General features: G+C 49.7%; 2 pseudogenes across 5 annotated transcripts in view; both read left to right on the top strand.

The window, feature by feature from the left end:
* LOC146869835 (beta-1,3-galactosyltransferase 9 pseudogene) overlaps positions 1–14,360 on the top strand; it is a 155,660-nt pseudogene extending 141,300 nt beyond the window's left edge. For all 3 annotated transcript variants that reach the window (XR_014967621.1, XR_014967603.1, XR_014967614.1), the window contains exon 2: positions 10,226–14,360. The product of XR_014967621.1 is annotated as a beta-1,3-galactosyltransferase 9 pseudogene, transcript variant X3 (transcript). The remainder of the gene's footprint in view (positions 1–10,225) is intronic.
* Positions 1–24,637, top strand: part of LOC146869834 (beta-1,3-galactosyltransferase 9 pseudogene) — a 198,830-nt pseudogene that overhangs the window by 141,331 nt on the left and 32,862 nt on the right. The gene's annotated exons all lie outside the window — the stretch shown is intronic.

The raw sequence follows: 24,637 nt of genomic DNA, 5'->3' as shown, positions 1-24,637 counted from the left end.
AATGTACTCATTGGCTGAGGGTGGACAGATGGGGACATGCGTGCAGTCGATGCATCCTATGACATGGGGGAATTGGGCCACCTGGTAGAATGCCTGTTTGGTGCGGTCCAACTGCAGTGGGGTTGTGGGGAAGCTGATGTGGGTGTGTATCATTGTCAGCATGGCATCAATGAATTTGTGGAAGAAGCGTGAGAGTGCGCTTTGCGATACGCCTCCCGCTACGGCGATGACCCCCTGGAAACTTCCAGAGGCCAGTAGGTGCAGGCTGCATAGGACCTGGACGTGTGCAGGGATTGCATTGGTCCGATGTGTCTGGTGCTGCAGTAGTGGTTCGAGGTCTGCAATTAGGCGCATGATCATGGCACGATTCAGACGATACTTGTCGTACACCTCATCCTCATTCTGTCCTAGCAATGTGATGCGCACTCTGAAGACTCTCTCCTGGACCCTTCTCCTGCGCTGTCCTGCTGCATTGATTTGCATCCTCCTTGCAAGCACGTAGAGGGCTGCCATTTTGTGCAAGCCAACAGGGTCTCCTGGGCCAATTTGAATGGCTTACTGATTGGTACCATCTGTGGCACATGTCTCTTTTTTTTGGTGACTTTTTTTTGGAAATGTAACTTTATCTCCAGGTTCTGATTCCCCTTAATCTGCTCATGCAAGATAGCGATTTTTGGGATTTTCGGTATTTGCGATTTTTGATGCATTGAGTAGCGATTCGTAATTAGCGATTGGCACTTGCCGGGAGCTATTAGTGATTTCGGTGATTGCGATTTCGGTTTTAGCGATTCTTTATCTTTCCGGGTTGGTTTTTAGCGATTCTTTATTTTTGCGGTTAATTATTTAGCGATTCTTTATTTTATCCCGATTTGTGTTGATGCATTGGGATTCGGTTTTTGCCACTCACAAACGGCTGATTTTAGCGATTCGGTATTTTACCGACTGGATTTTTGCTTGATGCATGTGCCAGAAAAAGACTAGAGGGGTGTGTTTTATCTTAAATACATATATTTTAAATATATACCTGGTGTGGTTTTCCTTTCATTTGGTCATTCAAGAGATTATAGACTGGTAAAACAAGCTGCTTTACATTCCTTCAAGACTTAGCCTGAAGGCTGCTCTCCATAGCTACCACAAGGATAGCTTTCAATAAAGGTTGTCTTTAACCTATTCACCATAAGGGGTTGTTTGCACTGATACAAGGTGCCCACTATAATTAGTGGACAGCATATATCAGGCCAACTTCTCACAGAAATCACAAAGTGTAGCGAAGAACCTAGACCACTCTGCGGGCGGTGACCACGATGGGACAACGAGGAGTGGGGCTGTCCAACAGGGCCCATCCAACTGGGCCCATCAGTGGAAAATTGACCAATAGGGCTTGAACACTGGAAGAGCAGAAACTCTCATAAGTCTCAACCAAACTGTTTTGGAAGAAGAAGATTTTCAGGGAGTGGTACGTAGAGTTGGTCGAAGTGAATTCCAAATTGTCATGGAGCTGCCATAGAAGGATTACTTCATGCATTGCTTTCTTTGAAAGCCCTGGTAGACCACCATTTTCAATTTCCCAGTCTGATCAAGTGGTGTATCGAGTCAGAGAAGACGCGGGGTGTCTTAAATCGCACCGTCGCTCCCAAGGGAAGCCACTGTAGTGCTATATAAACTGGGGTAATGTGGTCAAATATCTTGTATGCAGAATCCAAGCAAGCCTCCGCATGTAGCACACAAAAAAAACACGACAAAAGAGGGGGCCTTTCGGAAGGCCGTGAGAGGCGGATTTCCATGTTCCAGTCTGGTATGACTAAAGGCCTGAACTAAGGACTTTAATTCATGTTCAGGGTGACATACCTTCCTGTTACTCCAAGCAACCCTAGTTGGTAATGTGTGCTCTTGGCCATGGTTAGAACGCGTCTCAGCGATTCGCAACAACCTGCTCACAATCCAGGGGAGAACAGGAAGCAATCCATGATTGACCAAGAAGGATGGAGTTTTTCAGGGAAATCACCAGAAACTGTTTTTAGGAGCTAAGATTTAGGTGGCGATTCGATCGCCATCTTTGGGCATTCTGCAGGGTGCTGGGGAGAAGAGAGATGTCACTTGGTGTCAAAATATTGAAACAGATCTGGGTGTCCTCAGCATGTTGATGATAAAGTATTTGAGAATTCTTAAAGATATTCCAGAGTGGTCCCAAACGAAGGTCAAGATAGCCAATAGAGCGGAGCCTTGAGGGACCCCTTGCTGCAGACGGACATCGTTGAAGAGTTACCCCTTTCAACTGCTCAGGGTCCATTTGATAAATACAAGGTGAACCATTTTAGCTCTGCACCGCTAGTCAATATTCTGGAAAAATACATGCGCATCAGAGACATGATGGGCCATGACAAAGGCACCTCATAGGTCTAGAAGCAGCAGTAGTACGTAAGCTCTTCCAGAGTCCAGAGAGCAGAGTGCGTTTTCGGAAACTTGTGGAAGAGCCTTCTCCAGGCCTGCCTGAACCCAGAAGGAACTTTGTCTGTTATAGTGATGGATGTGAAGAGAAAGTGGACGATTACAAAACATTTGATCACCTTCCACAGGAAAAAGTTGTACACACAATTAATAAATATTAATAATTCCACATTTGTAACACGTGAACTTATCAACCCCAAGGGTATCTGGGCGCTGGATGCCGTTGGGGAGATTAAGTGAGCTATTGCCAGTGGTTACTTTGTAAAATAAAAAGTGCCGGGGCTCTCCTCAGGAGGCAGTGCTAGCAGGAGAAATGTGCTGGGGCAAACTGTCTCCTGACAAGAGGCCTGGCACTGATTTTTCTGGAGAGGACTTGGCCTAATGGCTACACCTGCTGATTATGGAGCTGGGGAACCGGGTTCGAGTCTCTGCGTGGCTCAACATCCTGTGATTCTGTGGAAAATCACCTGCCTTTCTAAAGAGTGTGTCCTTAACTGGTGCTTTAAGCATCGGTGCTGAGGATTAGGTGCTGGTGCTGAGCACTGGAAAGCACCTGCTCAAATTAAGCACTGTCTATTGCCCAGAGTCACATGATGCGTGAGCCCCGCCCTCTGGAGTCACCTGCTCTGGCCGCTTCGCCACACCTCTCCCTCCCACACAATGTCCATGCAGTCACTACAGGAGAAACTTCTTCTTTATCAACCCAACAATGACCCATACGGAGATCCCAGGCCAATCCAGCCATAACCGACTTGCCTGGTGGCCCTTTGACATCATATATCACATTGAGGGGGACTAGGAGCCAGATACAAGTCCAGTACCCGTGCTCCTAACTATGGGTAATACGTATAATTAATGTGGGTACTTGTTCCTAAGTGGAGAAGGTTAAAAAAGGTTAGAAAAAGGTGAAGAAGTAACTGGTTGGAGTCTATGTTTTTAGGGGGGTCTTCCTTATTTGGAAGTGTTGTCCTCACACACACATGTGGGTGTTATGCTTCATCATTGGACCTTTTGCTCCTCGTGGGGCCGGGCCTATAATGCTTCACGGGCCACGCGAGAGGGCTGTTTTTCGGAGATATTTTCTTGTATCAGCTGTGATAATGTATGCGAGTGTGTGGATTATAATATGTAAAGTGGAGAGTGTGATCTTAAATTACCTCAAGGAAAGTAAAGTAAGCTTTAATCAAAGATTCTTCTGTAAGATTATAAACTAAGACTGGGTAGTGTGCGCTGAGTTAGGAAGCACCACTGCTCAGTGAGTGTGATGTAGTGAACTGTCGAGGTTTCACTATTCAGGTCGACATCTTTCACGCTCTGTCGCTCCAGTACTGGATCCTTAGCGTTTCTTCAGGATAAAAAAAAATGTGTTCCCAGACCCAAATTTAGAGTGGGTATCTAGAGTACTATTCTACGCAATCCCTGGTTATGATGCAATATATCGTAAGTATCTATATTATGCTCACCCCAGTAGGAATCCATAAATCAACCCTTACTCATAGGCCATAATGTGCCTTAGGTCCAGGCAGGGGTCCGCAAGATTATTGCAGTTCAGTTCCATGCGCAGTCTGCGGCCCGTAACCTACCCCTCGTCCTGCCTGCCTTTGATATCAACACAGTACCAATTCTCTAACAACCCAAGAATATTCCACCCCTCCCCCGCCACATAGAGAGCACATGTGGCAAAGAGCCCTAGACACCCACATCCTAACAGATGTAGGCATATAACATATCTCATTTCTTTATGTCCCAAAATAAACCTATCATGCTTTAAACCAAGTATACATCGAACAAGATGGAAAACGTCGAACATTTACCTCCAAGCACTGTCCAATAACCTAGCTGGTAGCAGTAGTTCTGTTAGACTTTGCTCTCTGAGTTCCTGCCTCACAACTCTTCCCAGACCACCTTTCACAAGGGCCCTCTCCTCTCTCACTTCCACTCACACTGCTGCTTCCACCACCCATCTCTCCACCCAACATATCCGTGGCATCCATCGACATGTAACTACTACACCCTTCATTGCTTCACCTACTCTCACAACTCCTCCTCCCCTCTGCCTGCGATGAAAGATGCCACTACTTTTGGTCCACTTTTGTCCATTACTCAGCACTTCATGCCACACATAGACCTCTTTCACCACCACATGCTCATAAAACATACTCCTTTCAACCCCTTTCGTACCTACCTTAACCTTTACCGGGCCTCAAAGTACAATCTTCACCTCTGATACATAATGGTTATTTTCTATACACTGATTTACACATGTATAATTCAATGTCTTCGTATTTGTGTGTGATGTAAAGTGCTCCGAAACTCTGCACTGGTATGAGAGGCGCTATAAAACAATAAAATATGTGAGAAATGGACTATCGAGAGATGAGAGGGCCCCAATAAAGATTGCAGTATCCTGGTGAACAGTAAGGTCATCATTTACTATGCTTTAAAAACGAATACAATTAAATATATGATGAAATATGTGTTGTAGAATGCACCATTTTTGCCCAAAATGTCGTGGGGGGGTGCTGAGAACCCCCTACAAACCTTGTAGTGGTCCGGCTCGATCGCTGCGCTCACTATGTACTGTACGGGGGCTTGGCTGAACAAATGTACCAGGGCTGCTTTGGGTTCCCAGTCCGGCCCTGGTTACCTCACCTGCAAAGCTTTAATCTATAACAGACCAACCTCTCTCTCCGATCACCTACATATGTCAGGCAGACATGGAAGGCGCTTCTCCAGGAGACCCCATGACCCAAACCCACCACCAACCATTGTCTGGAGCAGCCATGTCTGTCTGATATGCACGGTCGGTGGACATAGTGCCACACCATCGCTGATTTCCTTCCGAGGACATCTAAACATTCACCTTAGCAGACTCTATCCAAACCAATCGTATTGACTTCCTTCTCTCCCAACCATCTGTTTGCTCACTGAGCCCAACGTTGCTGCAGTTCTTTACTAAAAGCTGTTCTTTGCTAAGTGTTGTTTGTATTTGTTGTTGAAAAGCCAAGCATCCATATACTATTTACATTTTTATACAGCCCGAGAGCTTTATAAAACTGTTAAATAAACGTATTTCTTCTGGTGTAATGCAGGTGCTGTTATAATCTAGATTTCATGATATCTAGATGCAGAGGATCTAGCGCCTTCATGCAGTTCAATCAATGGATTTGTAGAACTCTTCTTGTCACCCGTGAGGACCCCGACAGGGTCCAGTTGATTAGCTGAATAGCCAGGTCTTCAAGGACTTTCGGAATTCTGGGCGAGATGCGAAGGTCCAAGGATGAAAGGGTAGCTTGTTCCATGTCTTCGCTGCTAGGTAGGGGAAGGAGGTATTTTCACATCTGCTACGTTGGATGCAAGGGGTGATGGTTAGTGAAAGGGCTGCAGAGCAGAGGTGTCTGGTGGAAGTTCAGGCGGTGGTTCAACTAGGTAAGTCGCACTTGTGGAGTGCCTTGTATGCGTGGGTCGGGAGCTTGAACTGGCATCTTTTCTGTACAGGAAGTCAGTGGAGTTCCCCGAGGCAGGCGGTGAGGTGAGTTTGTCTAGGGTGATCCAGGATGAATTTGGCTGCTGCAAGGAGGTGAGCTGCGATCCTTGCCTAGCGAGCGTTGAACAGTCCAGTCGGCTGGAGATGAGGGCCCTGGGTGATGGAGCATCTTGAGCTTCTGGGTAGTCATTTGCATATCTAACGAAGCATGCAGAGGAAGAAGCAGCTGGAGGAGGAGATGGAGTGGGTCTGAGTCATCATGGTTAGCTTGTCGTCCAGAATAATGTCTCGGTTCATAGCATGGTCAGTGGGCATACGAGTAGGTCCGGATTCTGAAGGCCATCCGGATGCATCCCATGGGAAGCTTTTGTTTCTGGAAATCAGTACCTCTGCGTTGTCCGTGTTGAGCTTCAGGCAGTTGTCCTTTATGCAGTTGGTGACCTCTGTCATGCAGTTGTTGAAGTTGGTGTTGGCGGTGTCTTGGGAGAGGATGAGTTCTGTGTCGTCGGTGCAGGATAAATGTAAATTGATACTTGTATAGCGCACTACTCACCCGCAAGGGTCTCAAGGCGCTTGTACGAATACCGCTGTGGAACCCATCCTGGCTTTCCCTGTGAGGCGTCCACTCCTGGGCACCCCCAAGGTGGAGGCCAGGCATCCTTAGCGTTGTGGGGGCCGTTGTGGAGATTAAGCAAGCTATTGCCCAGAGTTGCAGAGTGGGACTCCATGATTGGAATGGCACCGAGGCGAGAATGATCAGGTCCGTGGAATTTTGAGCCCAAGGCCTGCCGAGGCGGGGAATTGAACACTGGTCCCGGGCTAGACCTCTGCATCAGGGTCTGCCGCTCGAATCATTGAGCCACACTTCTCCACAGGATAGGAGTCCGTGGGTTTTGACGATGCTGGCCACAGGTGTCATTTAAGTGTTGAGGAGGGTAAGCATGAGCGACGATCCTTGGGGTACTCCACAGATGATTTCCTTTGGTTTGGAGGTGAGGGGAGGAAGTCAGACCTTTTGCGTTCTTCTGGTGAGGAAAGAGATGATCCATCTGAGTGCTGCTCCTTGGATGCCTCTGTTGTGCAGCCGGGTGGTGAGTGTGGGGTCAGAGACCTTATAGAAGGCTGCAGAGAAGTCTGGGAAGGTTCGAGCCACGGTCTCTTCTCTGTCGAGTAGGGCTTGGATAGCTTCAGTAGCCGCGATGAAGGCGGTCTCAGTGCTGTGGTTGCTGTGGAAATTGGGAAGAGTCGTGCAGATGTTAGGATTGTTGTTGGTTGATGGCTTTTTTGCTGGGCCCTGCCGATGGTTTCTTTAGTAGAGTGTGGACTTCTGCATGTTTCCAGTCCTCTGGGATGGAGGCCATGGCAATTGAGGTGTCAAACAAGGTGGCGAGTACGTGGCTGATTCTCGCTTCCCCTAGGTTGAAGATGTGGAGATAAAACCTTTTCTTTATGTAATATAAATCAATTATAACAAATCAATCTTTCGAGCTCATGAGTTGACCGCTCATAGTAATTAAAACCTAACAAGGAATAACGTGCAACAGCCAAAGATATCCAAAATAACTTATTTTATTCAGTCATAATTGGAAAAGCAGTTATAGACTTTACTGCATTCATCTGTTTATAAACAACAACATTTCAGAGTGGTTGTTCCAAGAGATCGTGCAAAGGAGTGAGTGCTCAAGTGTGGTGAATGGGAAGGATCCCAGGTGAAAATAGAAGAAGGATTTAGAAAATGGTTCAACAATTCAATTGATAGAGAAATATAAATCTTGGTGACCTGGCCTAGTAGTATCAATAGTTTACACGGTCTATTTACATATTTTACACAATCCAAGAGTGTATCATTATTTAGCACGACATGGATGGGGGTTGTTAGGTCCAGGTTCAATGGGTATAGGAGTTGACGTTTCGACCCGACTTGGGGCACAGAGGGTACTTGGGGCCTCGGCCTGCGGGTCTTCCTGAGGACTGGGGTGGGCAACCAACTGGGGGATGTGGTGTCCGTGCGTCACATCCGCAATGTTTTGCGGAGGGGACCAATCTAATCCTTAATGGTACCAGTGTAGGAAGCAAGTGTCCTATGCTATGGTGTGTGATTCAGTGTTTGATTTTCAAAATTTGACCCGTGTTGAAGGGTGGTCGTACCGCTAGAAGTCGGTTCTATAGGCAATGAATGCCGAGAACTGAAGCGTCAGTCTCGGCAATCGGAGTTCGAGAACGGAGACTGACGTTTCAGTTCTCACATTGTTGCTTAAAGAAGTAAGTGACCTTGGACTGGATTTTGAGGTTTCTGTTGATTTTGGCGATCTTGTAGTGGAAAAAGTTTGCAAGGTTGTCCCATAATTCCTGTAAGGGAGTAATGTTGTTTGTTGTAGCTGAGGGGTTGGAGGTTGGAGAATTCTTTGACAATGTTGAAGATTTCTTTGCTTAGTGGAGCTTGATTCTATGCGTGAGGCTAAGGCGTTTTCCTTCAATTCTCTCATCTCTGTCATCGAAGTTAAGGGCCCTCTTATAAGCGGTCTTGTTAGTTGTGTCCTTGTTAGTATGCCATCTCCTTTCCAGTTGTTTACAGTGTAGTTAGAGATTCTGGAATCTTCAGTGTACCTGCTAGCTCGCTTGGTGGACCTTCTGTGGGTGTTGTTGCCAATGGGAGCGATGCTGTCAGCGCATTTGGTGATCCAGCTGTTGAAGTGTCTGATGTTCTGGTCTAGGTTAGAGATGGGGTGGGGGGTGTTGATCTATGTGTCCTTAGAGACTTTGCTCCAGCTGCGGTGGGCAGACTGGGGGCAGAGGTCCGTGAGCTGATGATGTTGAAGTGGACGATGGAGTGGTTGGTCCAGGTGAATTCCATGGTGTGGCTGTACTTGATGCAGTCCCTGGAGGTGAAGATTGGTTCTGGCATGTGGCCTGCAGTATGCGTGGACGAGTTTGGTGAATCCGATGTTGTTCATGCTGTCGGAGGTCGGTAGTGTTGATGTCATTGTGATTGTCAAGATGGAAGCGGAGGTTGCAAAGGAAAATGTAGTTGGTGAACTCTATGGCGACGGAGGTGATGAAGTTGCAGAAGGCTGGACGTGCTCCTGATAGTTGTTTTGGTATCTGTTTGGAGTCGGAAGTGGAGGTGTTCCATGGCTGGAGTGATGTTATTTGTGCTGGTGCATTGGATGGATTCCTTGTGTATGATGGCCATTCCTCCGCCAGGCTTTGCGGTGGTTGATCTTGTATCCTTCAGGTATTGCAGTGGTGATGTTAGGCACAGAAGTGGGATTGAGCAACATCTCAGTGAGGGCAAGGACATTGGGTGTGAGGGTGTAGATGAGGTCCCAAATATTGGTGGTGTTTCCATAGTGAGTATGTGTTGAGAAGGGCACATGTGAGTTGGTGTTTTTGTTCAGGTGGGGTTGGTGGTGTGTTCAGCATGGGGATGGTCGGTGGCCTGGTGTGTGCGCTGTGGCAAGTGGCAGTGGGTGCGGGTGAAAGGTCCTACCCTAGAGCGAGGGTCGGCGCAGTGGCAGTGTTTGTTGCAGCATCAGGGGTCGAGAGTGTAGAACTCGACGATAGTGTATCTGCGGGAGTGCCAGAGGACATGACGCTGGGCATGGACAGGTGCAGACTGGCTTACTTGTGGCACGCCTGCAAAACACCCGCTGTGCTCTGCATGATGTAGATCCTAGGTTGGGCGAGGCATAGTTGTCAGGAAGATCGGTGAGCAGGAAACATGGGCAGGGAAACCCAGGCAGCAGTGGTGTCACTGGATCAGGCTGGAACAAGTAGGAACTGGAGGCCACAGGCAAGTGGCAGGCTTGGTGCCCAGGTGCTTATATGACACTGTAGAAGCTTCTGTGAATCTTAGATTCCATGTTGTAGATTACACACACAGACAGCAGCCTGCAGGGCATCTGTTGTCTTGTAAATGGGAGAGGGGCTCTGCTCAGCCTGTGCCAAGAGTATTCAAAGTATGACTTGGCAGGAAAAGAAGGCTTCAGGTCTGTGTGGGCCACAGAGGCCTTCTCTGATGCGCCAAGATCTTTTGCTGCATTTGGTGAAACTGCCTGTTTGCAAGAACTCATGGGTGTCAAAGATAGAGAGGTTATCTCAGGGGCTGAAAGGAGCTCTAGTGTAAACACCCTCTCCACCAGGAGTGGAGGCTTTCTTGGAGTTTTGCACCCATGTTGGAGTAGTTCTTCTGCACTCATCATAAATGCTGAATTATGACCTGCACACCCTGCTGTCTCTGAGCATGCACGTGTGATTGTTTGCTGATGCAGCTCTCTTGCTATCTTTCAGGTTTGATCGGTGTTCTGCTGGCCAACTACTGATGCTGCCCAGAAGAATCGCCCCAGTGACCAGAAGACCTTGATGGATAGAAGTCTTCTGGATCCCTGCCAGGCCAACCACATGGCGCACTTGAACATACAAGGCAGAGGTCCACCAGTGACCACCCAGTGGGACGTTTCTGCGAGTTCCACCTGTGACCAGAGACTTCAATGAGTAGAGACTTTAGTTTGTCACTTGTTCCTGCAGTGATTGACCCAATGAACGTGGCAGTCCGATAGCAAGTGCTGCAGGACAGGGAACCTCCAAACAGTCAACAGCCTCAGAAGGCTGCGGCAATGCAGCACTGGCGATGGATGTGTTGCACAAAATCCCGCTCCTTGCGTTTGCTCAAATTCTTGCTCTTCCTGGGTTCTACCTTCCTGATATTGACCCTGGTTGATGTGGGACTGCTGGAAGAGGCACTTTCTAGGACAGTCTTCCCACTGCTGGTGAAGAGCCGCACTTCTGAGCTGCGAGCTAAGGCTGCAAACTTTAACACCACTTTCCTGCGCCTGAGAACGCCTGCCTACTACCATATCGCTAATGCCAAAGCGTGCCAACCAGACACCCCCTTCATGGTGAGCTTCGTGATTAGTGCACCTTCCAATGTTGTAAACCGACGGGCCATCAGGAAGACCTGGTCGAGAACCCGGGTGGTTGGGGGACATCATATTTTGACTCTCTTTGCCCTGGGAATGTCGACCTCGCAGACAGCTCAGGCAGAAATAGAGGAGGAATCTGCCCAGCACGGCGACATAGTCCAAGGGCTCTTCACTGACACCTACCGCAACCTGACTCGCAAGACTGTGATGATCATGCAGTGGACGGCCACATTCTGCCCCCATGTCCGCTACGTCCTGAAGGTGGACGACGATGTTTATGTGAACTTAGAAGGGCTGGTTGGCTACCTCCAGTCTTTGGGAGAGAAGCCAACAGACCTGTATATCGGCCGCATCCACTGGTTGTCTAATCCTATACGCGACTCCTCTAGCAAATATTACGTGTCGGAAGTCACATACCCAGAAAAATACTTTCCGCCATACTGCAGTGGTGCGGCATACCTGGTCTCTGGGGATGTGGCACTGAAATTCTACGTCGCCTCCTTGGAGATTCCATTCTGCCCGATGGAGGACGTCTATGTTGGGATCTGCACCCAGAAGCTGGGGATTGCACCTAAGCACTTGTCGAAGATCTCAGGGACCCTACACTACATCGAGGATGCTTGCTGCTACCAAATTATCTTCACCTCCCATCATGTTAAGCCCAGCGAGATGGAGAAGGTGTGGCAGCTCATTCAAGATGGCCACAAGTGCTCTTGGATTCAGAAGCACTTAGGACTTCTGCACTGTAAGCTCCTCAATCGATTCACTTCGCTCTGACTGGAGAGCTGGAGAGCTACAGACAAGGTCGTCATTCACAGCGTACCATCAAAACACTCAAGCCCCGGGGGATGGCAAGATGGCGGCCGTTGCTTCGGCTGAGTGAGCTGGGTTAAGCGTTCCCGACTGCTGGCGCTCCCCCTTTTCGAATTCTAAACGTTGAAGACCTATGAAGACCGACATTTCGGGACTTTTCATGTTTATACCTTGAGTCAAACCCGCTAAATCTATACAAAAGATAATGATGTTACTTACAGCTGCCTCTCTCCTGTTATCAACGCGCAGATTGCACTGGAGCTCCGGAGCCGTTGGAGCGTTTCGTTCTTGGGCTTGGCGTTCTTCCTCCTTTCTGCTCTCTGCTGGTGTTACCTTCGCAAGCAGTGGACGAAGAGGTGGTGTACCTTGGAATCAAGATCAGATCCAACTTGGACGATTTGGTTTTTGTCAATTGGAATGACATCTTGGACAAAACCAAATCCTCGTTGGAATCCTGGCAGAGTCTACATCTTACACTTGTCGGTAGATCCAACCTTTTAATGATGGTTGTTCTCCCAAGGTTACTTTATTTTTTCCGTGCCGTCCCTCTTCTGGTTTCCAAGCGTCAGATTCAACAACTGCAATCTCTCTGTGAAAGTTACATCTGGGCTCCAGGGAGAATTCGGAGAGCTTCACGCTGGATGACTTTACCTTTTGATCGCGGTGGATGGAGAATCCCGGATTTTGCCTTATATAACATTTCTTGTTTACTTTTAAAGATGCGCATCCTGCTCATGGGGGAGGAGGTTAGTAATCTGGCAGAAGCACCCTCAATTTTTCAAATGGCAATTGGTAGCTATGCCAAGAACTGTTTGCAAACTGAACTTGATGGCAGCTACTACAAGCGCACCCGCTTTAAGATACTTTCTTCTGCTTTCTCTGTTTGGAAAATTCTTGAAAAGATGTTTCACATTCCTAAATACACTATTTATACTCCTTTATTTGCCCCACATCTCCTACCCTTTATCTTTTATGATTCAGTTATTCGGCAATGGCATTCTAAGGGGATTGTACGGTTAGGGGCTTTTGTTTCTCCAGAGGGATCCTGTCTTTCTTTTGATGAATTTAGAAAGAAATTTGATTTACCTATTAATCAGTTTTTTAAATTTCTTGAGATCCGGGATTTCCTTCACAAACACACATCTTATCTTGTCTCTATCCGTATTATTGAAGCCATAAGCTCTCAGTTACGTATTGGTTCTATTTATCATATATTATTGGATAATAGAGTAGATGACTTGGATAAAATCAATCTGAAGTGGAGAACTCGATTAAACTCTCCTCTTGTCCACGTTGAAGACTCTATTAGCATTGCCCATAAAATTTTGTATTCTGCCTCGTTAAAAGCCCAGCATTTCAAAACTTTGTTTAATTTATACCGCACTCCCGCGGTTATTAGGAAATGGGGTAATGTTGGTCAATTTTCTAATTCAGTAGTTTGTTTTCGCTGCCAATCGGATAACGCTGATATTGTACATGTTTTCTACTCCTGCCCCTCTTTACGATGCTTGTTTAGCCAAATTGAAAGCTTTTTGTCTCCAATTTTAGGCAAACCTGTCTCTGTCTTTTCTAGTTGGATTTTATTAGGGATTGGAGGAGAGTTATCAGAGGGGCAATGTTTATTTAATTTTCGATATTTTTTGTTTATAGTTGCCGCTGTAACCCGACTTACCATTGCAACTGCTTGGTTACAACCTGAGGCTCCGAGCTTCGATTTGTGGCGGGCCAAATTACTCAACTTGTATAATTTAGAAATTAGTATGTATAGACTAAAAAAACCACGCAAGAGGAAACTCGGCATTGCAATCTGGCAACCATTAATTGATTATCTATCTGATTAATCCTTTTCTTATTTTTCTTTTTTTTCCCTTTTATTGTAACCCTTTATTCTGTTACCTGTCTTTGTAAAATGTCAGTCGTATTGTTATCCCCATGTGGTTTTCTGTGGAACATTCAATAAAAAAATTAAAATTAAAAAAAAAAAAAAAAAAAAAAAAAACACTCAAGCCCCGGCTGCAGACAGGGTCGAGCCAGTCTGTCCTGGAGAAGTCTTGAGCCTGGATGAACTCAAAACCTCAGCACGTGAAACTGGAACCTATTCCCACATGGCCCTCCAAGGAGAGCAGATGATGTGGGAAGGCAGTGAAAGTGGGGCAAATGGGAGGACCACCCCAATTAAACCCTTGCTCCAGCAGATGAAAAAGACCTGGCAAGCACCAAGGGTCACACAGGCATCAGGTGTTTTCGGTGGATAAAATCTACCCCATCTTAGATACAGATTCCAACAGCGAGCAGAAGATCACAAAGAGAAATCGACGTCAGCATCTTACCATACCGTTGGTGCCCTCAACCTGTTGAATGTTGACTGCTTCAAGTGTTTTTGCTCTGAAGCCTAGAATTTAATGTGGTCATTTATGGAGCAATATTGTTGAGAAATCCAAGGAAGAGAAGCTGAACTGTGGCTAGTTAGCGGCAGCACAGAACGGCTACTGAGGGAACAGTCAATTAGAACTAGTCAGAGATAGTTGTGGAAATCACTGTGACATGTTACTTGTGGCCAAGTGGGGCTCAGGAAATGCTCTTTGTTGTAAAAAGGCTACTGCACGGGGGACTATGGCCAACCTGTTACACATTTAGCGCCTTTTACTCCTGTAGGACCTCAACAGACCAAATAAAATATATTCTTAAAAGATGTTTCTTCTGTGTCTCTTTGTGCTGCCTGCACCTTCTGCAGTCCTGCAGTGCATCTTCTGGGAATAGATGTTACACAAGTCCTTGGAGTCCTGCTGTCTGCACCTTTTGTGAGTCCCGTTCTGCACTGTCTGGGAATCACTGTTCCACACCTTCTGGAGATCAGCTGTTCAAAGGTGCACTGGTGGCAGGCTGACTGACCTGAACTGCAGGTTAGTCTACATGTTTGCACTTTTGGAAGTTTCCTTCTGCACTTTATGGAAGTTCCATTGTTCTGCACCTTCTTTTAGTCCAGTTACCTGCATCCTCTGTTGGCCCCGTTATCGGCGCCAACTTTTGGCCCCGCCGTGGGCACCCTCTCCTGGCCCCGCCGTCGGCTCTCTCTCCAGGCCCCGCCGTCGGCACCCTTTCCTGGCCCCGCCGTCGGCTCCTTCTCCTGGCCCCGCCGTGGGCACCCTCTCCTGGCCCCACTGTGGGCACCCTCTCCTGGCCCCGCTGTCGGATCTCTCTCCAGGCCCCGCCGTCTGCACCCTCTCCTGGCCCCGCCGTCGGCTCCCTCTCCTGGCCCCGCCGTCGGCACCCTCTCCTGGCCCTGCCGTCAGCTCTCTCTCCTGGCCCTGCCGTCGGCTTCATCTCCTGGCCCCGCCGTCGCCACACTCTCCTGGCCCCGCCGTCAGCACCCTCTCCTGGCCCAGCCGTCGGCACCCTCTCCTGGCCCCGCCGTCGGCACCCTCTCCTGGCCCCGCCGTCGGCACCCTCTCCTGGCCCCGCCGTCGACACCCTCTCCTGGCCCCGCCGTGGGCACCCTCTCCTGGCCCCACCGTCGGCACCCTCTCCTTGCCCCGCTGTTGGCATCCTCTCCTGGCCCCGCCGTTTGCACCATCTGCTATTCTCTTTCCGTTCCTTTTGGGATTCTCTTGCACCTTCAAGATACCCCACTGTCCGGCATCTTTTGGGAATCCTGTTGTTCTCCACCTCCAGGAAACCATGTTTTTGGCTTTCTAGTTGGGCAGCTGCGGGAAATAGAAGAGATTACAGGGACAGAGGCAAAGTACAGGGACAGTAAAGCTACACAATACAGATTACAAATACGGTAATGCACAATCAAACAGCAGACAAAAGTCACGCAGCCAATAAGAATTCAGGGGGAAAAGCGGCAAAATATCGAACTCCGGTGAGAGGCTCAGGACTCAGGCGAACCGGCTGACGAGCGGCGCTGCTGGGGAGAGTGCTACCTTTAACCATGTGAAATGTCTGCACATGACGTAGGCTTCTCATGCCTGCGCATGAGGCACTGCGCATCGCTCATGCCCTGGAATCCTTCTGTAAAGGGGTGTGGCTATGGGTGGTGCAACAGGTGCAGTTGCACCAGTGCCTCCGGAGCCCACTGCACTTCACTTGTTACTAGTTTACTATTCAATCAGCAGACCGAGTTCGCTCTCCTTTCTTGCACCATAGCTAATTGCAATTTTTTTTCCAGTGTATATATATATATATTTTTTTTTTTACGGCCTGTGTTTATCTTCTGTTTCCTGCCGCTGCGGCCCCGCCCCCAGTTCAGCCCCCTCCTGCCTCCCACTCCTCTGCTCCCGCCCCCCTCCCCTACTAAATAGCGACCGGTGCGCTGCCTGTCTACGCCCGTCCGCGACCTGACCAGCGCCAGGAACCAGGGTTCTCCTGGTCCCCACCGCTACGACTGAGCCACTCTCCACACTCTCAACCCCGGAGGCCACGCCGACTGCGCAAGTTCTTCGCCCATCGCAACCCATGGGCAGTTCTTGAGCGGACACTGCAGAAGATCCTTGACCATCAACAAGGCACCAGCAACCGCCGAAGGGCCACCCACGGAGCGACCCACAGAAACCCTGACTTGCATCCTTCTCAATGTACGCTCCCTAAACCGACACACAGTAGAGATCTGGGACCTGATCGACACCCTCTCACCAGACATCGCCTTCATCACGGAAACCTGGACCAATGCCACCTCCGGCCCTGACATCGCCACTGCAATCCCCGAGGGCTACAAGATCCAGAGAAAGGACCGCTTACACCGCCCGGGAGGAGCCCTCGCCATCGCACAGAGGACCCGCCTCCGACTCTCCACATCCAGATCGAACAACCCCCCCACTCCAACATGGAACACCTCCATTTCCAGTTCCAGACCAGCCCCAAGACCATGCTACGCGGCAACCTCATCTACAGACCTCCTGGACCACACGCCCAGCCCGCAACCACCATCGCCGAGCTCGCCGCACCCCACGCCATCACCTCCACGGACTACATTCTGCTCGGGGACCTGAACTTCCACCTCAAGAACAGCCAGGACCCCGACTCCACCACACTCCTCGAACCTAGCCAACCTAGGACTGAAACAGCTTGTCAGCACTCACACCAACAGAACGGGTCACACCCTCGACCCCATCTGCGAGGGAGGATCAAACATCCGCTTCAGGCACACCACCCAGCCCCCCTGGACGGACCATCACTGCATCCATTTCACATTCAACACCACCGCCCCACCCAATACCCGCCCGCAGCGGCAGAACTGGGGTAAGGTCACAGAAGAGCACCTAAACTCCACCCTCCTCCAAGACCCCCAAACGCTACGACCGACACCAACTCCGCAGCCAGGGAATTCCACTGCTGGGTCTCCTGCTGCGCCGACAAGCTGGCACCTCTCCGCCGCACCACCAGACAAAGCCCCCTGAAGGCCGCCTGGTTCATCACCGAACTCCATGAAGCCAGACGCTCCTGCAGACGCTTTGAGAAAACCTGGCAGAACCAGAAGACCACGGAAGCACGGAACAACCACAAGAGCGCCCTGAAGGACTACCGCCAGCGTATAAGGGACACCAAAAGGACTTTCATCAAAGACAAAGTCAAGACCAACGCATCCAACGTTGAGGAACTGTTCAACGTCATTCAGCAGTTCGCAAAACACACCTGCGAAACCACGGACATCACACCCTCCCAGGAACTCTGCAACAAACTCAGCTCCTACTTCCACTTGAAGATCAATGCCCTATACGACAACTTCAGCGAGCCAGCAGAAGACAGCACCACACCTCCCACCACAGCCGAGAAGCCTACCATCACCGCCTGGGCCCCCGCGTTCATCGAGCTCATCAACTCAACCATGAAGGAGAAGCACTCAGGAGCACCAACCGACCCCTGCCCCACCTCACATCTTCCACAGGGCCACCTCTGTCATCCCACCTGAACTAGGACGGACAATCAACTCCTCCCTGAGATCTAGCATCTGACTGGAAACGTGCGGAGGTGAAACCACTCCTCAAGAAACCTACGGCCGACCCAACTGACCTGAAGAACTACCGGCCCATCTCCCTCCTCCCCCATCGCAGTCACCAAAAGACTTGTGAACACCCAGCTGACCACCTTCATCGAAGAGAACTCCATCCTAGAAGCATCCTAGTCTGGCTTCCGCAGCAACCACAGCACCGAGACTGCCCTCCTCGCCGTCACCGACGACCGCTACATGCTGCTAGACCAGGGACACACCGCAGCCCTCATCCTCCTAGACCTCTCCGCAGCTTTCGACACCGTCTCACATCGCCCGCTAGCCACTAGACTCCACATCTCAGGAATACAGGGATCCGCCCTCGACTGGATCCAATCCTTCTCTCCGGCAGAACCCAGAGGATCAGACTACCCCACCCCCCCCTTTCCTCTCCGACCCCACTGACATTATCTGCGGACTACCCCAAGGATCATCACTCAGCCCAATGCTCTTTAACATCTACATGACCCCCATCGCTGCCATCGTCCGACAGCATGGGCTCAGCATCGTATCCTACGCAAACGACACCCAGAAGACACCAGACTCTGCTTCCAGGAAGGAATGAGAAACATAGCAGCCTGGAAGAAGGATAGCTGCCTTAAGATCAACTCTGAGAAGACCGAGGTCCTCATCCTTGGACCCTGCACCTCAGCATGGGACAACACCTGGTGGCCCCCCGCCCTCGGGAGCACACTCACCCCGATAGACCACGCCCGGAACCTCGGCATAATCCTCAACTCCTCCCTCTCCATGAACTGCCAGATCAATGCCGTCACATCCACCAGTTGCAACTGCCTACGCATCCTCCGTAAGACTTTCAAATGGATCCCCCCCGACTGCAGAAAGACCGTCACCCACGCTCTAATAACCAGCAGAATAGACTACGGCAACACCCTCTACGCCGGAATCGACGAAACTCTTCTGTGCAAACTCCAAACCATCCAGAACGCCGCTGCCAGGCTTGTCCTAGCGACTCCGTGCCACGAGCATATGACCCAACACCTACGAAGCCTCCACTGGCTTCCCGTCGAGAAGAGGGTGACCTTCAAACTCCTGGGAAGCGCGCCGATACCGGAGACAGCTGGTGTGGACAGGCCCAGCCTTTAGTAACCAGGCAGGTGAAAGGAAACCCTCGCAGCCAAGGGCATGATTTGCCCAAAATCAAACAGTTTGGCCAAACTGGCCCAGGCCCAGCTCTCCCAGTGCTGCTGCATCACTCTTGCAGTCGTCTTCTCGTTGCTTTCTACATGCTTTTTCAGTGCCTTCTCCTTGCTTTTCCTCGTTTTTAGGTCTCGCTAGCGTAGGCTGCGCACATACACAGTATCGCTGGCGAGATTTTTAGGTCTCGGTAGCGTAGGCTGCGCACATGTGCAGTCTCGCTGGCGAGATTCAACGTTTTGGGGATTTTTCGGTAAAGGGCTTTAAGCCTCACCCCTCTTTCCCATTGGCTGGTGCCACCGTTTATGCTAAACGGCGGCCAGCCATTGGGAAAGAGCTGTTGGTGACGTTTTCGCTCTCCTTTTTCTGCCGTCCCGCTTGGACGGCCTCGCCTGCAAGTAAAAGGTTTCTTATCTTTATGGGGCCAAACACATGGCCCCATAAAGATGCGAAACCTTTTAGCAGGCGAGGTCGTCCAAGTGGGACAGCAGGAAAAGGCAAACGAAGAAAACATCATGGCGAGCGCTTGTTAACGTGGGTATTTGGTCAGCCCTGGGATGCGCGATGGAAATCCCTGGACCCTCACTCAGACAGTTTACTTCTGTTTAGCCTGGACTTCCGGACACCTTTCATCCTTCACTTCGTGCCAGTAGTCAGCAGTCGGGACAGAGAAGTACCGGGCAACAATCATCAGCACATGTCACCAGCGCTCGCCTCCCATGCGTGCGCTCCAAGAAAAGGCTGGCTCAGCACTCATAAGGGCCCGCCTCCGTTCTCGGCACTCATTTCGTATTCAATCTACTTTTTTAGAAAATAGAATGATGCTGATGCAAAGTTTGCACCGTTCCCTCTGAGAGATGCAGGAGAACGGGGGCATCTCAGGAGACAGGCGAATGTGCTGAGAACAGATTCGGTGCATTTCAGCGAGTGTGTATGGGAATCTGACACTGGGGGGTAGTCGAAGGAAGAGAAACGAAGCTAGGCTAAGAAAGAGGCATAAAAAGAGGGACTGTCTTCGAAGGGTGAGAGAGCGGAATGGGTAGGAACGGGATGTAAGAAAGAGGCAGTGGACGAAGGGAGTGACTTTTGAGAAAGAACGGGGTAGGTTAGCAGCTAGGTGATCTCCCAGAGAGTGGTAGGAGAGAGAGCCTGCCCCTAGAGAAACTGGAGGGGGCGGTGTAAGGGCAGTGGCAACGGGGTCAGGGGAGAAAGAAGGGGGTTGTTAAAGAAATAAGAGGGGGTGAACTGAAGAGACCCCTAATGGTGATGGGAGAGCAGGGAAGAAAGGGGTGGGGGTTTGAGTGAGGGAACACAGAGCACCATAAAGTGAATGGTTACATTGTGGGTGAAGAAGCAGATGAGGAAGATGTTAGGGAAGAGAGAGAATGAAGGGAAAAAGGAGCAGCGAATGAGGGTAGTGGGGAGGGTGGGGAATGAGAAGAAGATTTCTGGAAGTGGGTGAGGAGGCGGGGTGGTATCGGAGGGGGAGGCAGAAAGTGAAGGAAGTGAGAACGGGACAGAGAGATGCAAGAGTCAGTCCGCTGTGGGTGTAAAAGTGAAGCTTCTTTATTATGAGAGTAAAAAGTCTTCCGGTGGAGGGCTGGGCACAGGGAAGGAGGAAGTGGGGGCTTCTGGGAGGGGAGAAGGGGGGGGTGTAGGCAGGTGGGACAGTCAGAATGCTGAGAGTGAGTAGAGAACAGTCTCGGAGCTGGACGGCAGCAGAAGGGGAGAGGGCGGCAGAATTAAAGAGCAGGCTGTATTACAGTCAGAAGGGGGGGACTCGGGCTGCAGTCCGGGAGGGGCAGAAGAATCCGCGAGAACACCTGAGGGGGCAGAGTCTGGCTCCTGACGATCCACAGACCTCCCATGTTACTTACACATCCCGTAGAGTCGGGAAAGAGCCCGGGCTCCTCCCCCGCGGGAGCCTCCTCAGCAGCCGGTTCGTGGAGCCCTCGTTCCCTCTGGTTGGTCGTTCTCTGTGCCCGCTCAGAGTCCGGCAGCAGCGGAGAGCCAGTGGTGGGCAAACCAGGGGGGAGTAGCAGCTGTTGTAGTGAAGGCGCTCCTAGACTCTACACCGGGACGCTGGCAGAACGGTTCACGACTTCAGCAAGAGGAGGATCCTGCAAGCACGAGACAACTCCCCTAACGGTGCCAGGGCACGGAGAAGTAGCAAACACCCGACTACGGCACGAGAGGACAGCAGTGTCCGGAGCAGACTGGCAAAAGAAAATACAGAGGGTTTTCAGTGCACGAAATTCAATAGTAACCGTGCCAGAGCCGCAAGGGGAAACTCTAGTGTGCCAGGGCGGAGCGAGCCCACACTGCGTCCTTTGCCAGGGGGGCACAAGAAGACACCATCCTTTGCCAGGACAGAAGGAGACAACACACCGACTTGTGCCAGAACTGGAAGCGACACTGCACCCAGTAGGAGACAGCAAAACGCATTCCATGACAGGGAGAAGCGCCGCACGTACATGTGCTAGGGCAGTAAATGGCAAAATAACTTGTGCAAGGACAGGAAGAGACACCTCTCCTACTTGTTTTTTAAGAGCAGGATGGCACGCGCTTCAGCAATACCGGCCGTTGGAGGTGTGCTGCTGGCTGTGGGCATTTCAAGTTCGCCCTACCAGTTATCTTCAGGGCTTTAAGTTGTGCGGGTCCCAGCACTGGCAGTGATGTGCATGAGCACCAGGTTAGATTCATTTTTTGCATCACAGAATATTGAGCCAAGGTCAGGCTCAAACCTGCTTGCTCAGTTTGAAAGTCAGCAGCTCTAGCCGTAGCCACAACCCCGGCCAAAGGAACTGAAGCATTTTCAGTGTTTTATACAATGCAGTCCCAGTTGTTGTTTATGTATCTTAGGCAACTTACTACCATTGACAAAGCCAATAGTCCTGGCTTGGTTAATTGTATCACCATCATGTTAGGCCTCTGCTATTTCTTAATTTATCATATGCTTTTATTGTATTAATCCTTTGTGAATGCGTAATTTTAATGTACTGTAGCTATTTATTTTCCGGTGTTTGCAGCATTAGTGTGCCGCATGTATATTCACTCAGGTCTTTGTACTGGCTGATGTCCACTGGGAAGAGTCTCTCCTGGATCATGTGGCCTCCCCTTTGTCTTCGCTGTACAATCTGGCTCCCGAGATTTCCCACTATCGATGACATACTGCAGGGACTGTTCAATTTCCATTCAGTTACAGATAATTGCACCTGCAGAAGACGTCTTCAGCACTACGAATTTAGTGCTGGTTCTGCTGTGCTTTCTCAGCCCCTTGAGCACGGTGGTGGCAACTTTCACAGCCTTATTTGGCTCCTGTTTACTCACCACACGGGCCTTGTGCTGTCCCACCCTCCACGTATTAGCACATGTGCAGTCTGCTGCCCCTTCACAGCAGACAAAATCACATGCTCATCTATCTCTGTGCATCAGCAAGGCTTCTGCAAGATGTGGGACATTTTAACATCAGGCAAACATCATTCTATTCATGCCCGCCCTGGGTCCTCTTTCTCCTAATCTCCGTTTAGTGTTCACCTACATCGCCACATAGTTGGTCAGTTGCTTTGGCCTCTCGACGTCCTCCTCTGTTCGATTGCTTCTGCCTGTTGTCGCTCACTCAGGACAAGCTTGTTATTGCATTCCCACATCGTAGTGTCCTTGCACAGGAGTGCATTTTTGTTCATATTTGGTCTGCGTGCAATTCAACCTACACATTTCCATTCCACACCACATAATTTGACAGCAAACCACATAATTCAATTCAACACAATTACACAAGACACCACATATATCCAATCCACACCACAAATGTCCACATCATGCCATAAAATTCAATAGCACACCAACTAAACTCTGCTGCATACCACTTCACAACACAAAATATCATCCCACATAATTACACTCCATAACACACAATCCCACTCCACATAATTCCAGTACACTTAATACCCCATACTATCCACATTATTACACTGCACACCATACCACAGTTTCACTACACAAATCCACGCCACACAACACACAATTACACCACACACATTTACACAACTAGCAATTCCAATCCAAACCACAAAATACCACTCCACACAACATGTATCCACTCCAAAAGACATGGAAAAAAGACATTGTAATTTACAACACCAATGGCTCCAACTTTCACAAATGCAAGATCTATTGCATTGAAAATGCAATAGGTCTCGCCATTCATTAAGTTAAAGCCATTTGCTTTGGTAATGGTATTGTATAGCAAAGCAAATGGCTTTAACATAATGAAAGGCGAGACCTATTGCATTTTTAATGCTTGTTTACTGTTTTCTCCTTGCTTTTTCCTGGTTTTTGAGTGACTGCTCCATGCTCTCCCCTCTTTTTTCACTGCATTCCCTTTGCTTCCCCCCCACACCCCCATTTTTTTGAGGGCCTTTTATTTGCTTTTCATTTGCATTCACTGCGTTTTCCCCTCGTTGTTTTTGGTGCCTTCGCCTTACTTATCCCTCATTTTCCACTGTTTTCTCCTGCCTTTTCCCCAGTTTTTTGTGTCTTCTCCTTGCTTTCCCCTCGTTTTCGCTGCTTTCTCCTTGCTTTTCCCTCATTGCAACTGAATGAACAGATTACTACAAAGTAGTTAGGAACTCCAGCGCCTTGAGACCCTCACTGGTGATTTTCGTCGCTTTATAAATCCCGATTGATAGAAGGAGGAAAACTGCGGTTGCAACACAGGACAGTTTAAATACCCAACACTTTCCCGCTTTACCACATGTCCCATGTGTTAAAGAGCTGAGCAGCCTGATATAGGATAGGGTTATGCGATGAAAACCCAAGTCATTTTTGAGAACTCTCATATAACCATCTTCTTGGTGAATCCAGATGTGTGCCAAGTGTCATCTTCTTGGTGAATCCAGATGTGTGCTAAGTGTCCTGCGAAGTGATAACGGAAAGCTGGCACCATACTGAGGAGAAAGACTCTGGCATTGAGTGGGTTTTAGGACTTAGTGAGTGAGGGACCAAGGATTTATTCTAGCCACTGAGAGCTCTCAGCAAAGGCCAGGCGCAGCGAGGCCCTCCGCCGGGCCTTACAGTGCTGGACCATGTGTGTGAGGTCAGTGGAAAGCAGTGGCGGCCTCTATTTACTGGGGGTAGCGGGTTGAGGAGGAGGGGGAGGTTGTAAATATAAATACATTTTAAAAAACACATTCGGGCCAGCCACCCAACCAGCTGCCGCCCCATGGAAGCAGGAACCAGGAAGCACCCAGGCTCCTGACTCCCCTAGCCAAACACAACGCTGCAGTGCAGGGTTGTGATTGGTCTGAGCACTGTAGTTCGATGCTCAGACGGGGAATGGGGGCCTGAGCATGTGCTCCGTGCAGGCTGTAATGCAGCTTGGGTGCAGAACATGCAAAGTGCGCAGGACTGTTATGGTCGGCCTGAGAGGGCCAGCCAAACTGTTATACACACTTTAGAGTGGAGCAACCACTACTCCTACTGGCCCCTGCTCTGGCACTCCAGCCCACCCGCACCAAAAAAACGTGAACTAAAATGATAATAATGCTGGTTTTTATCATTTTAGTTTTCATTATTTTGACACCGCATATAGCAGTGGGGCAAACCTCCTCCGCCTTAGCGGAGGAGCCACCACTGGTGGGGAGAGTGCCTCCCTGGGGTCTCACAGCGCTGGCTCATGGGTGTGAGGTCCAGCGAAAAGAGTCCCTTCCCGGGGTCTAGCAGTGCTGGACCATGTGTGTGAGACCAGCGCAGAGAGAGTCCCTCCTTGGGGTCTCGCAGTGCTGGGCGACGGGTGAGAGGCCCGATGGTGGGCTGTTG

Source organism: Triturus cristatus, chromosome 1_1, assembly GCF_964204655.1.
Source record: "Triturus cristatus chromosome 1_1, aTriCri1.1, whole genome shotgun sequence".
Lineage (NCBI taxonomy): Eukaryota > Metazoa > Chordata > Amphibia > Caudata > Salamandridae > Triturus > Triturus cristatus.
Note: the sequence above shows the minus strand (reverse complement) of the source record. Positions and strands in the feature narration are given on the sequence as shown.